General features: G+C 40.3%; 1 pseudogene; it reads left to right on the top strand.

The window, feature by feature from the left end:
• Positions 1-1,680: 1,680 nt before the first annotated feature.
• LOC101578310 lies at positions 1,681-2,172 on the top strand (annotated as a pseudogene).
• The last annotated feature ends 8,574 nt before the right edge of the window (positions 2,173-10,746 follow it).

The following is a 10,746-nucleotide window of genomic DNA, read 5'->3' as shown; positions in this document are numbered from 1 at the left end:
TCTCTCTGGCAAGATGTTCTGCTCCTGAATCAGCTGGGTGGGTCTTGCCTCTAGCCTCTTTGTAGGGAGTTCTGCTGAAGGGTTCTGTGCTGGGCCTGCGCTCTGGGTCTGTTCAGGATCCCGTGGCCTGGGTCGTCCCACTCACTCTCGGGCCTGCGCTCCAGGTCTGTTCAGGATCCCGCCCGTCCCCGGGTCCTGGTATATAATCTTTAAATAAATCTTTTGACAGCTATAGTCACTTACTTCCATAACTTAATTATCAATACTCACAGCCAGTGTAAACAAATCACATTGCTTTTGTCCTGGAAATAGCTGCAAATATTGCTGAATTTGGTTGGTAGCTTTCACATACCCTGGTCTGATGTGAAAACCTAACGAGACTTCAACTAACCACAAAGGTTTTAGAATTCAATTAATGTACCCATTTTACATTAATGTATACCAATGTACTCTTGGTAACATGTAATTGTTTTTATTGTTCTAAGCAAATATCCCAAAACATGAAGTTTAGTAAATGCTAAAGCCAAAAATGACAAATACACAATGCTTTCACTTAAAATATGTCTAAAAATATACAACACGGAGCTGACAGATGAAAGAGAAAAGATTATAAACAACAAAGTGTTCTGTATTTTTATATAGATGGCTGAAATGGCATTTGTTGTGATCTAGTCAATACTTTATTACTTTCAAATAATGTCTAGTCTGCATTCAGAAATCTTCCAAAGATTAAGTTAGACTGAATTCCTTAATAACACAAGCCTTAAATTGGGCATAGACTAACATATTGCATTTCATTTTTCATTTATTTACATCAAAACACTTTCTAATACCTTGCGTTAATAGTTGTCTCAGTTTCTCTTCTCTCATTTCTGGGACAAATACCAGACACCCAAAATGAAGGAAGGAAGGTTTATTTAGCTCACAATTACTGGAGGTTTCAGTCCATGCTCAGCTGGGTCCAAGGTAGAGTAGCACATGGCGGAAAGCAGCCTTTCACGGCGGTGGCAAAGAACAAGAGCAAAATGGAGGAGGAGCAGCAACAATGGCGACAGAGAGCAAGGCTGTGTCCCTTAAGTTGCATTCAGGCTATCTGCCCCAGGCTGGGTGTAGTACTTACACCCACAATCCCAGCAATACTAAGACTCATAGTTCCAGACTTGATCATGAATTAATCTCAAACTCTAGAAGTCCCTGACCCATGACTGCATGAGGCTTTGGGGAGACAACTAAACACAAACCATAACAATAGTGATCTTCAAAATGCATTTCATTTGCTATTTATAATGAGAGATTATAAAATTATTTGAGATAATGTTGCTTTAACTTTTTTTTTTAAATTTTATTTATTTATTTGAGAGAGAGAGAGAGAGAGAGAGAGAGAGGCCAGCTCAGCCCACCAGGGGGCAGGGCTGGCTGGCATGTGGTGCTGGGGGATTGAACCGCGGTCCCTGGCTTTTGCTAAGCTTGTTCCAAGTAGGTGCTTTAGACCACTGAGCCATCTCTCCAGCCCCTAATGTTGCTTTAACAGAATCCTTTTTATCATGGGCTTTGTTCACATACATGACTGGCTAGAAATGAACAATATTGAAAATAAGGCCCCTGTTCTCCTTGTTCTTCAGTGCTTGCCCTCTGTGATTCCTTATTACTTTCTGATTCCCCGGCTTTGAATTCACTGCCATGTCTTCTAAAGAAGGGAAGCTCTTCATTGGTGGGCTCAATTTTGATACGGACGAGCAGGCACTGGAAGACCACTTCAGCAGCTTTGGGCCTATTTCTGGGGTGGTTGTTGTCAAGGACCTGGAAACACAGCGATCACGGGGTTTTGGCTTCATCATTTTTTACCAATCCAGAGCATGCCTCAGATGCCATGAGAGCCATGCATGGAGGGTCCCTGGATGGTCGCCAGATCCATGTGGACCATGCAGGACAAATCTGCCCGGGGCACCACAGGAGGGGGTGCTTTTGGGGCCCACGAATGTGGTTGCAGCTACTCTAGAGATGGTGGGGACCAGGGCTGTGGAGTGGCAGGTATGACAGTCGGCCTAGAGGATATGGATACGATTATGGGCAATCCAGAGACTATGGTGGCAGTTGTGTTTTTTCCCCAGAAGCCAGGGCGGTTACGATCGATACTCAGGAGGGAATTACAGAAACAATTATGACAACTGAGAAAGTTATAGACATGACACCCACAAAGAATAACACTTCTCATCCAGGATCGTCCTTCCGAATCACAGTATAAAGATTTTTGAAGCTGCCCTGAAACTTGTTTGGTGTATTTCCTATTTTTTAATTGAGCTCCCAAGGTATCTTGTTGAAGACCTTTTAGCAAGCTCTGTGTTATTTTAATTTCCCCCATTTAAAGCCACATTTCTGAGACATTTGTAGAGCTCTGGGGGTTTTTCCTCATGGAAGTTTTCAGTTTGGACTCTCAGGATCATTGCTTCTGGCACACAGAAAAGTTGTGCCACACTGATTTTTTTGTTTTGTTTTGTTTTAAATCATGTATCTGGTGCTGTTTTTAAAATATGTACACAATTCTTTTTTTTTTTTTTTTCGGAACCGGGGATTGAACTCAAGCCCTTGAGCTTGCCAGGCAAGCACTTATTCTACTGAGCTATCTCTCTGGCCCCCCAAAATGTACACAATTCTTAATCATGAATAGAAACACTTTTTAGTGTACCTGTGAGCAGTCTGCATCAAGAATGTGATTGCCTAGAGTTTGTTTTTTTTTTTAATTGAAGATCTACCATCATGAGTATAAGAGCATCTTGAAAATGTTTGTGAAAGTCATTTTTAAAAAATACCGGAAGCAAAAATATTCTGTCATGTCTCATGTGTTTGGAATGTCCTTCAGAACTGATTAAAAAGGTGAAACCTGAATATAAAACAAGGAAAAAAAAAAAAAAGAAAAAGTATGATTTATGTCATTTACTGAGAAAATAAGCTTCAAATACACCATGATTTATTTATAAATATAATAATAAAAGTGAGGGCTGGGGAGATGGTTCACTGGAATAAGTGCTTCTCTGGCAAGCACAAGGGCCTGAGTTCAATCCCTGGTTCCGCAAAAAAAAAAAAAAAGAAAAAAAAAAAAAGTGAAAAGAATAATAAAAGTGAATTAAGTCAAAAGATTATCTACTTCACCTATTAACCTTTACATGGATTTAATAATACCAGAATAGATTTTCTAATCCTGATATCAACATTGTCTATCCAAAGATAGCCATTAAACCAATACAAATACATGGAAACTTTAAAAAAAAATCAAATTACTCCTTGTTTATATTGAAGAAGCAACTGGTATGTACTGAAGTCATGAGAAATCTTCAATGAACAAATGTATCAGGTATTTATTCTTTTTGGTAATGAGAAATACTATGACGTATAATAGAAGAAATGACCCAAGAAGCTTAGAATGTTTTGAAAGAAAAATGATCACAAGAAATGATAAAAGACAAGAAAAGTCAAATATCAAAGTAAATGAACCTTTTACAAACAAACAGTGATACAGCGGACTTGGTGATATAATAGAAACAACCTAGAATTTTTTTTTCTTGTAGTTTTTAGGGAAAGGTCTACAGGGTGTTTAGGTTCTCACTACTGGGTTGGACTCGTAGTGATTTGCCTATTTACAGCCTCCCCAAAGCTGGGATTACAGGTATGTGCCACCATACCCAGTCTCCATTGCTGCCTCAGTGTTCCCTGGGGGCGGGGCCGGCACAGCAGGACCAGGGATCAGACCCCTCCACCAAGTCCCTGTGCCAGTTTGCAGGTGATTTAATCCGCTGAGCTATTTGGCCAGCCCTTACCCTAGAATTTTGATTTTATGGATCCCATATTTTAGTTAGAAGGCAAAAAAGTAAACAAGTAGAACAATCGATATAGAAAAATAATTTAAGATGATTACAAGTGCTTTAATTACCAAGAATAACTAGACAGTGTTCAATACACCGTAAGAGACAGCTCTTGGAGGAAGCGCTCGTTGGGCTGAGGTCTGTTCCATCAGAACAAGTTAGCAGGCTGAAGATTTGGGGGAGCAGTAAGTAAGCAGGCAAAGAAGAAATACAGAGAAGGACAAGAGCAAGCTTGACAACAGAAGAAAGAAAGTGCGGCAGAGAAGTAGGAGCAGGGAGACAGAGACACAATATTCCAGACATGGCTATCGCCTGAATACTAAAATCTTGAAGGATCTCATTGCTGTACTAGATTATGTGAAACAGAAAGCCAAGTGAAGCTTAAAACAAGAAAAATAAGAGCATGTCCACACAAAAGCTGCGTGTGTTTGCAGCAGCCTTATTCTTCATAGTCAAAAGGTGGATACAACCCAAACCAAGTATCAACTGATGAGTAGACAAAAGCAATTTATCCATACAATGGCGCACTGTTTGTCTGTAAAACAAGGGAAGTGAGGGTACATGCTACAACATGGATACAACTGAAAACATTAAGGGAAGGGCAGGCCAAATGGCTCAGAGGATTGAAGCACTTGCTTAGGCAGACACAGCAGCTGGGGTTTGATCCCCAGCCTGGCCTTCCAGCCCCACCCCGGGGCGCACTGAGATGGCAATTGAGACTGGGTGTAGTGGCGTGCGCCTGTAATTCCAGCTCTTGGGAGGCTGAACACAGGCGGATCCATTCTATGAGTCCATTCTGCATAGTGAAACCCCGTAGACTCTGTACTAGCACAACACACACACACACACACACACACACACACACACACACACAGAGAAAACATCAAGTAAAAGAAGTCAGTCACAAAAGGCTACACTTAGATGATTCTATTTAATGTGAAATGTGCAGAACAGACAAAGATGCAAAAACGAAGAGAACATTAATGGCTGCTTAAGTGAAGGAAACAGGAGGATTGGACAGGGTGTAAGATCTTTTTTTGTTACCTTTGAGTTGATGAAAATACTTTAAAATTGATTATGGTGACTGTTAGAGAATTCAGTGAATATATTTACAGTCATTTATTTGTATACTTTTAAATACATAAATTGTATGGTATGCAAATTATAGCTCAATAAAGATGTCATCAGAAGAGGATTATAATAAATATAAGAATTTTGATAGCTTCTTTCTGAGTTGAAGAAGAAACATTTAATGGAGAATTCAGAATTTGAGTCAATGTTGAGCAGGGAAAAGAAACCTTGCATTTGTGTAAAAGGCATAAAAATTGGTACAGTACTATATGCAATGTTAAATATAATGCATTATTAATTGCTAAATAATTTTCTGAAGGACATTTTTATTCTGTAATAAATATACTCAGGATAAAATAGTATTAATGGTAAAATATATTTGAGAAATAGTAATACTATATTACTTCTTAGAGATTCACAATATACTTTATTAGAGTATTTGGAAGTTCTGAGAAATCTTGCAGCCACTGTGGCTGAGAATTACAGTGTCTGCTCATCAGAGGAGTCAAAACTGTCTTAGAACAAAATCTTCCCTCCTCTCAGCATTAAGGTGACTGGAAGGCAAAGCTCAAGGTGGACAGGGAAAGGGAAGATGCAGTTAAGGAAAACCTTGACTGAATTAAGGTTTTCTCAGGCTAGCACCCTGAAAGTCCAACTCGTCAAAAGGATGAAAGCATCTCAGCTGGTATCTTCCGAGTGGGCGGACAGAAATCATAAACACACTCACACACATCTTAAACATGTTAACACAGGAACATAATGAAATGTTAAAGATTCCCAACTGAACTTAAGCCCATAGGGTTTTGGCATTCTAGTAAAACCAAAATCAAGATTTAGTGAGCCCTTTTTCCCTTGGTTACTTCTGAGGATTCCACTGGAAGCTGGGGTCCAGGAATCAAAGTAAGACACCTAATATGTTGGGGATATGAAGAGAGTCAGGGTGATAGTGAGGTGAAGGACCTTTATAAAAACAATGATTTTGAGAAAATATGTGAAAGAAGGGAGGAACCCAGCACTGAAAGGAATGGCATATGCAAACGCCAACCCAGATGACATGTCTGCCCCTTTCAAGGAAGTGCAAAGAATAGTGTGGCTAGCACTGAGAGGATGGAGGGGAAAGTAGGAGGGAAACAGGTTAGAGAGGTAATGGAACATCAGACCTTGTGGAACTTTACAGGTCATAACTAGGACTTTGCCTTTTTCTCTGTGTTATGGCTTGCGCCTAGATGTCCCCCGACCAAGCTTCATTCAGTCATAGGTGAGACTATTTCAGAAGTGAATGGATCTAGAAGAGTGTAATGCTGAGATTGATTTATGGTGGATTCTAGAATCTATGGCATTAGAATTAAGGGTATGACTACTACTACAATATGGGTGGGTAGCCTGGATAAGATACAAGGGTAGAAATCTGTTGCCAACCCTTGTTCTCTGCTACTGTCTGCCTGCCATGGACTGTTTCTTGTGTATGGTGCTCCCCTGCTGTACCACCCTGCCTTGAAAACAGCCATTTATGAACTGAAACCTCCACAAGCTGTGAGCCTAATAAATTTTTCTTTGTTTAGCTTTGGGTTTGGGTATTTTATCTCAATAATGAGAAAAATAAGTAAGCCACTCTGGGTGAGCCATGGAGAGTTTTGAGCAGGACAGCAACATAATTTAGCCTGGTTTTCCAGAAGAACACTCTGCCTCTTGTGTGGACAGTTCACTGGAGAGTAGAAATTGACATTAAGGAAAATAGGAGAAGAGAGGAGAGGAAAGGAGAGGAGAGGAGAGGAGAAAAGAGAGGGGAGGGGGGGGAGGGAAGGGGAGGAGAGGAGAAGAGTGGAGAAGAGAAGAGGAGGAGAGGAGAAGAGAATAAGAGAAGCAGTTCAGGCTAGCCTTGAGCTCACTTTGTAGCCCAGGCTGGTCTCAAACTCACAACAGTTCTCCTGCCTCAGCCTCTTGAGTACTGAGATTATAGGTGCGTGCTACCATGCCTGGCAAGTTTTTCTTCTTATATGTGAATTCTTAATATTAGATAAGATATAAAAGTATTGCTCCCTCATATTTCCTGTATTTGGGTTTCCTCCCATGGTAGAAATCAAAATTGAAGATCTCTCATTTTTATTTCATGAGGGCTTTTCCAGATGGATTTAGCTGTAAACACTAAAGTTTGAGGGATATTAGTTCTTTAATGTTTAGCAAGTGCTGAAGATTTGTCTCAGTTAGTCTTCTCTCACTGCTAGGACAAATATCTGACACCCAAGATGAAGGAAGGAAAGGTTTATTCAGCTCACAGTTACTGGAGGTTTCAGTCCATACTTGGCTGGCTCCAAGGCGGAGTGGCACAGGGCAGAGAGCATCCAGATCATGGCGGTGGAACAACAACAATGGCAACAGAGAGAGGGAGTCTGTCTGTCTATCTCTCTTATATTACATTCAGGCTGTCTGTCCCAGGCTGGTGGAAGTACACACAGTCATAATCCCAGCAGTACTAAGAGCCATAATCCCAGCCTTGGCTCACCCGTAATCCCAGTGGATCATGAATTAGTCACAAGCTCTAAAAGTCCCTGCCCCGTGACTGCACGAGGCTTTGGGGGGACAACTAGACACAAACCATAACAAGATTGAATAAAGTTTTATTCAAAACACAGTTTTGCACTGTGAGTTTGCCAGTAGACATTTAGGCATGTGGAACAGTGGGAGGCCTTCCCACATCTTTACAGTCATATGACTTTCCTTCTGTATAAATGCATACTAAAATCGTGGAATGGGCAGAAGCTGTTCCACATGCCTTACAGTCGTAGGCCTTTTCTCCAGTGTGAGTTTTGAAATATGTCTTGAGGCCAGAGGACAGAATGATGGCTTCCTGACATTCCTTCCACTGACAGAGCTTTTCTCTAATACACTATGTGTTTGCATGTGTAAAAATAAGTTTCTAGGAGCAAATGAAAACATCCCACTTTCCTCGAACAAATAAGCACACAAATCCTGGTTATCACCTGGTGAATATAATTTAGTATGAGAAATATATTATTAAGCAGTGTTTTGTGGAAGATACAGGACAAACATGATCATCCATTTAAGTTCCTCAGAGCATAAAATCAACAGTTCACCAGTAACCTCTAAATCAGTATTCAAAGAACAAAATGCTTCTGGTGCTTTGGAGTACATTTAAAGACAGGGTGACTGAGTGTAGTTACAGATGTAAGGATAGCAGTTTCTTTTTCAAAATGGCTTTCAAAAATTATATATTTTTATTTTTCCAAATTTAAATTTTATTTATTCAACTTTAAAATTTTTATTAGTAGTGTACTTGTTTGTAATACATAATGGTTACACTCATTATGGAGAATTGGTACATGTAGGTAACATTATTGAGATGCAATTTCCACATTAATTGGTTTATTCAAAGTGTGCATTACGGTTTGTGTCTAGATACACCCTCTAAGCCTCTTGTGGTCATAGGGCCTTTCTGGAGATGGATGAATCTAGGGTGTATGATTGATTCATGACACAATGCTGGGATTAAAGGTGCTGGGATTAAGGGTCAGGGTCAGTGATTGCTGGGAACTGATTGGATTGGCACAGCTCTAATCCCAGTAGACTCGATACAATATAATGCACAGAAAAAGGCTTGCCTGTTTGCTTGCTTGATTTTGTTGTCTTGTGCTTGCTATGAATTGCTTTTCCTGTGAGATGCCCCTCTACCAAGCCACTCTGCCTTGGAGCCAGCCGACGATGAGCCGAACATCTACAAACTGTTAAAACTAAATTTTCCCCCTTTAACTTTGGTGCTGAGTTTTTCTCAGCTATGAGAGAAAAGTAACTAATTTACTAGTGAGAGAAAAGTGTATAATTTACTAGTTCTTTCATTTTTCTGGCAAAGTTTTATTCCAGAGGGGCTCAGTGCTTCTTGGCAGCTGCCTTCCTCATGGCGGCCAGTACATTGCTCAGCTCCTCACACACTTCCTCTTGGCTCTGATATGTGTCTCCACCCTTTGAGGGCGCGTTTGTCCTTGGAGACCTTGAGCAGCTGCATGGCGCACCACTAATAGGGGCTGAAGCTGCACACCTCCCGGATCATGTCCTGCATGAACTTGATGTGTTTGGTGAGGTGTCCATCATGGCAGCTGTGCCTCGGTTGGCTCACATTCTTAGTCACTTTGTGGCCCTTGTTGAGCTCCACAGCCATGGAATAGCAGAGGGCCGTGGCTACTGTTCTTCGATGGTTGCTGTGGTGGAAGGACCAGCGCTGCGCGGAACCGTGGGAAATCTAGTTCTTAGTATATTTAGAAAGTTGTGCAACTTTCCAGTTTGAAGACAGTTTTGTAACTCCTGAAAGAAGCCTTATACTAATTAGCAGTTGATTTGTATTTTCCCAACTCCTACTCTGTCTCCTAGCCTCAGGCAACCATGAATCTACTTTCTGTATCCCTAGATCCCTCTGTCCTGGATAATTCATATGAATAGAATAACACAATATGTTGTCTTTAGCAGCTAATTGTTATTACTTAGCATAATATTTTCAGTGGTGACTTCTTCAGATTGGACCCAGGCTGCCCTTACCAACTGTTGACTTATTTCTTGGAAGTACAGTTGCAGTTATGGATGGTCAAAGGCCTGATGACTAAGCTGGAGAGTACAGGGGGGCATGGCTTCCCCCTAACTTCTCCCCACATTTTCATAGATGGGAGGGAATATCACCCCAGAAGGTAAAAGTGTAAGAAGAGTACCATACAAAGTTAAGCAGTGTGGAAAGGATTTCTGCAAGCTTGGGGAAGAACTATGTGCAATGCATTTTAGGGAATAGCTCATACTTGATAGATTCTGAGAGCAAAACCTAGTATACAGAATCTAGGAAGCAGGAAGGGAAAACTGGTTAAATATTTTTAAACACGTACATATGCTGTACATCCAAAGGCTGTTTTGATACTATACTTGCATGTTGCACAGCATCATAACCACTGCAATGGTATCATGCGCTACGTGCTTGGAAAATCCCAAGCAGGGCCAGGTTTTTGATAACAAATATTTATAGATCTGTTCTCGTCACCATGGTAAATACTTGCTTGTTTAAAAATAATCCCTCCAAGAATCATTAGCTTCTATATTTTTCTTGATGACTACAGAGCTTCTAGAGTTTATTAAATTTAAGATAGAATAACATAAAGCACAAATATAGAATTTCAAACATAGCATTTACCAATTTTTTTGCTATAGCAGAGAAGCTATCCTAATTTTCTAATTTCCAAAGGATTTTGCTCCAAAAATGCTTCTTAATGAGTCAATTGTTTATAAAGGTAAATATTTTTACATAAAAGAACATTTAATTTTACCTGTAGGTTTCTTAGGCAATCCTCAAACATCTATTTATCATACATTATAACTGTCTTGATTTCTTTTCTTCTTGCCGAGACAAGATGCCCAAGATACAAAGTTAAATGGTCACAGTGAATAGAAGTTTTAGTTGATAGTCAGCTGGCTCCAAGGCAGGGTGGCATGGCAGAGGGGCCCTGTGGAGGGGAAACCATTAAAGGCAACCAGGCAGGTGAGAGGTATCTACCCGTGAAGTAGCAACCAGCAAGCGACAACAGCAACTTCTTTCTGACCCTTTTATATTCTATATTCAGCTTAGAGCAGATGCCAAACTAATCAGTGGACTAATTTAGTCATCACTCCCCCTCAATCCCAGTATCATATATACTAGATCCAGCCATCTCTGAAAATACCCCACCTTTTCTTATTTTTTAAAAATTCTTGGATAATTTCATTTCTTGCTATCTGAATTTGAGAAACTTTTGATCTATTTAGGTTCTCCTTCCTATTTTTTTTT

The sequence above is a fragment of the Octodon degus genome, unplaced genomic scaffold (genome assembly GCF_000260255.1).
Source record: "Octodon degus isolate 3935 unplaced genomic scaffold, OctDeg1.0 scaffold00012, whole genome shotgun sequence".
Taxonomy (NCBI): Eukaryota; Metazoa; Chordata; class Mammalia; order Rodentia; family Octodontidae; genus Octodon; species Octodon degus.
The sequence above is the reverse complement of the archived record's forward strand: the minus strand, read 5'-3'. Positions and strand labels throughout refer to the sequence as shown.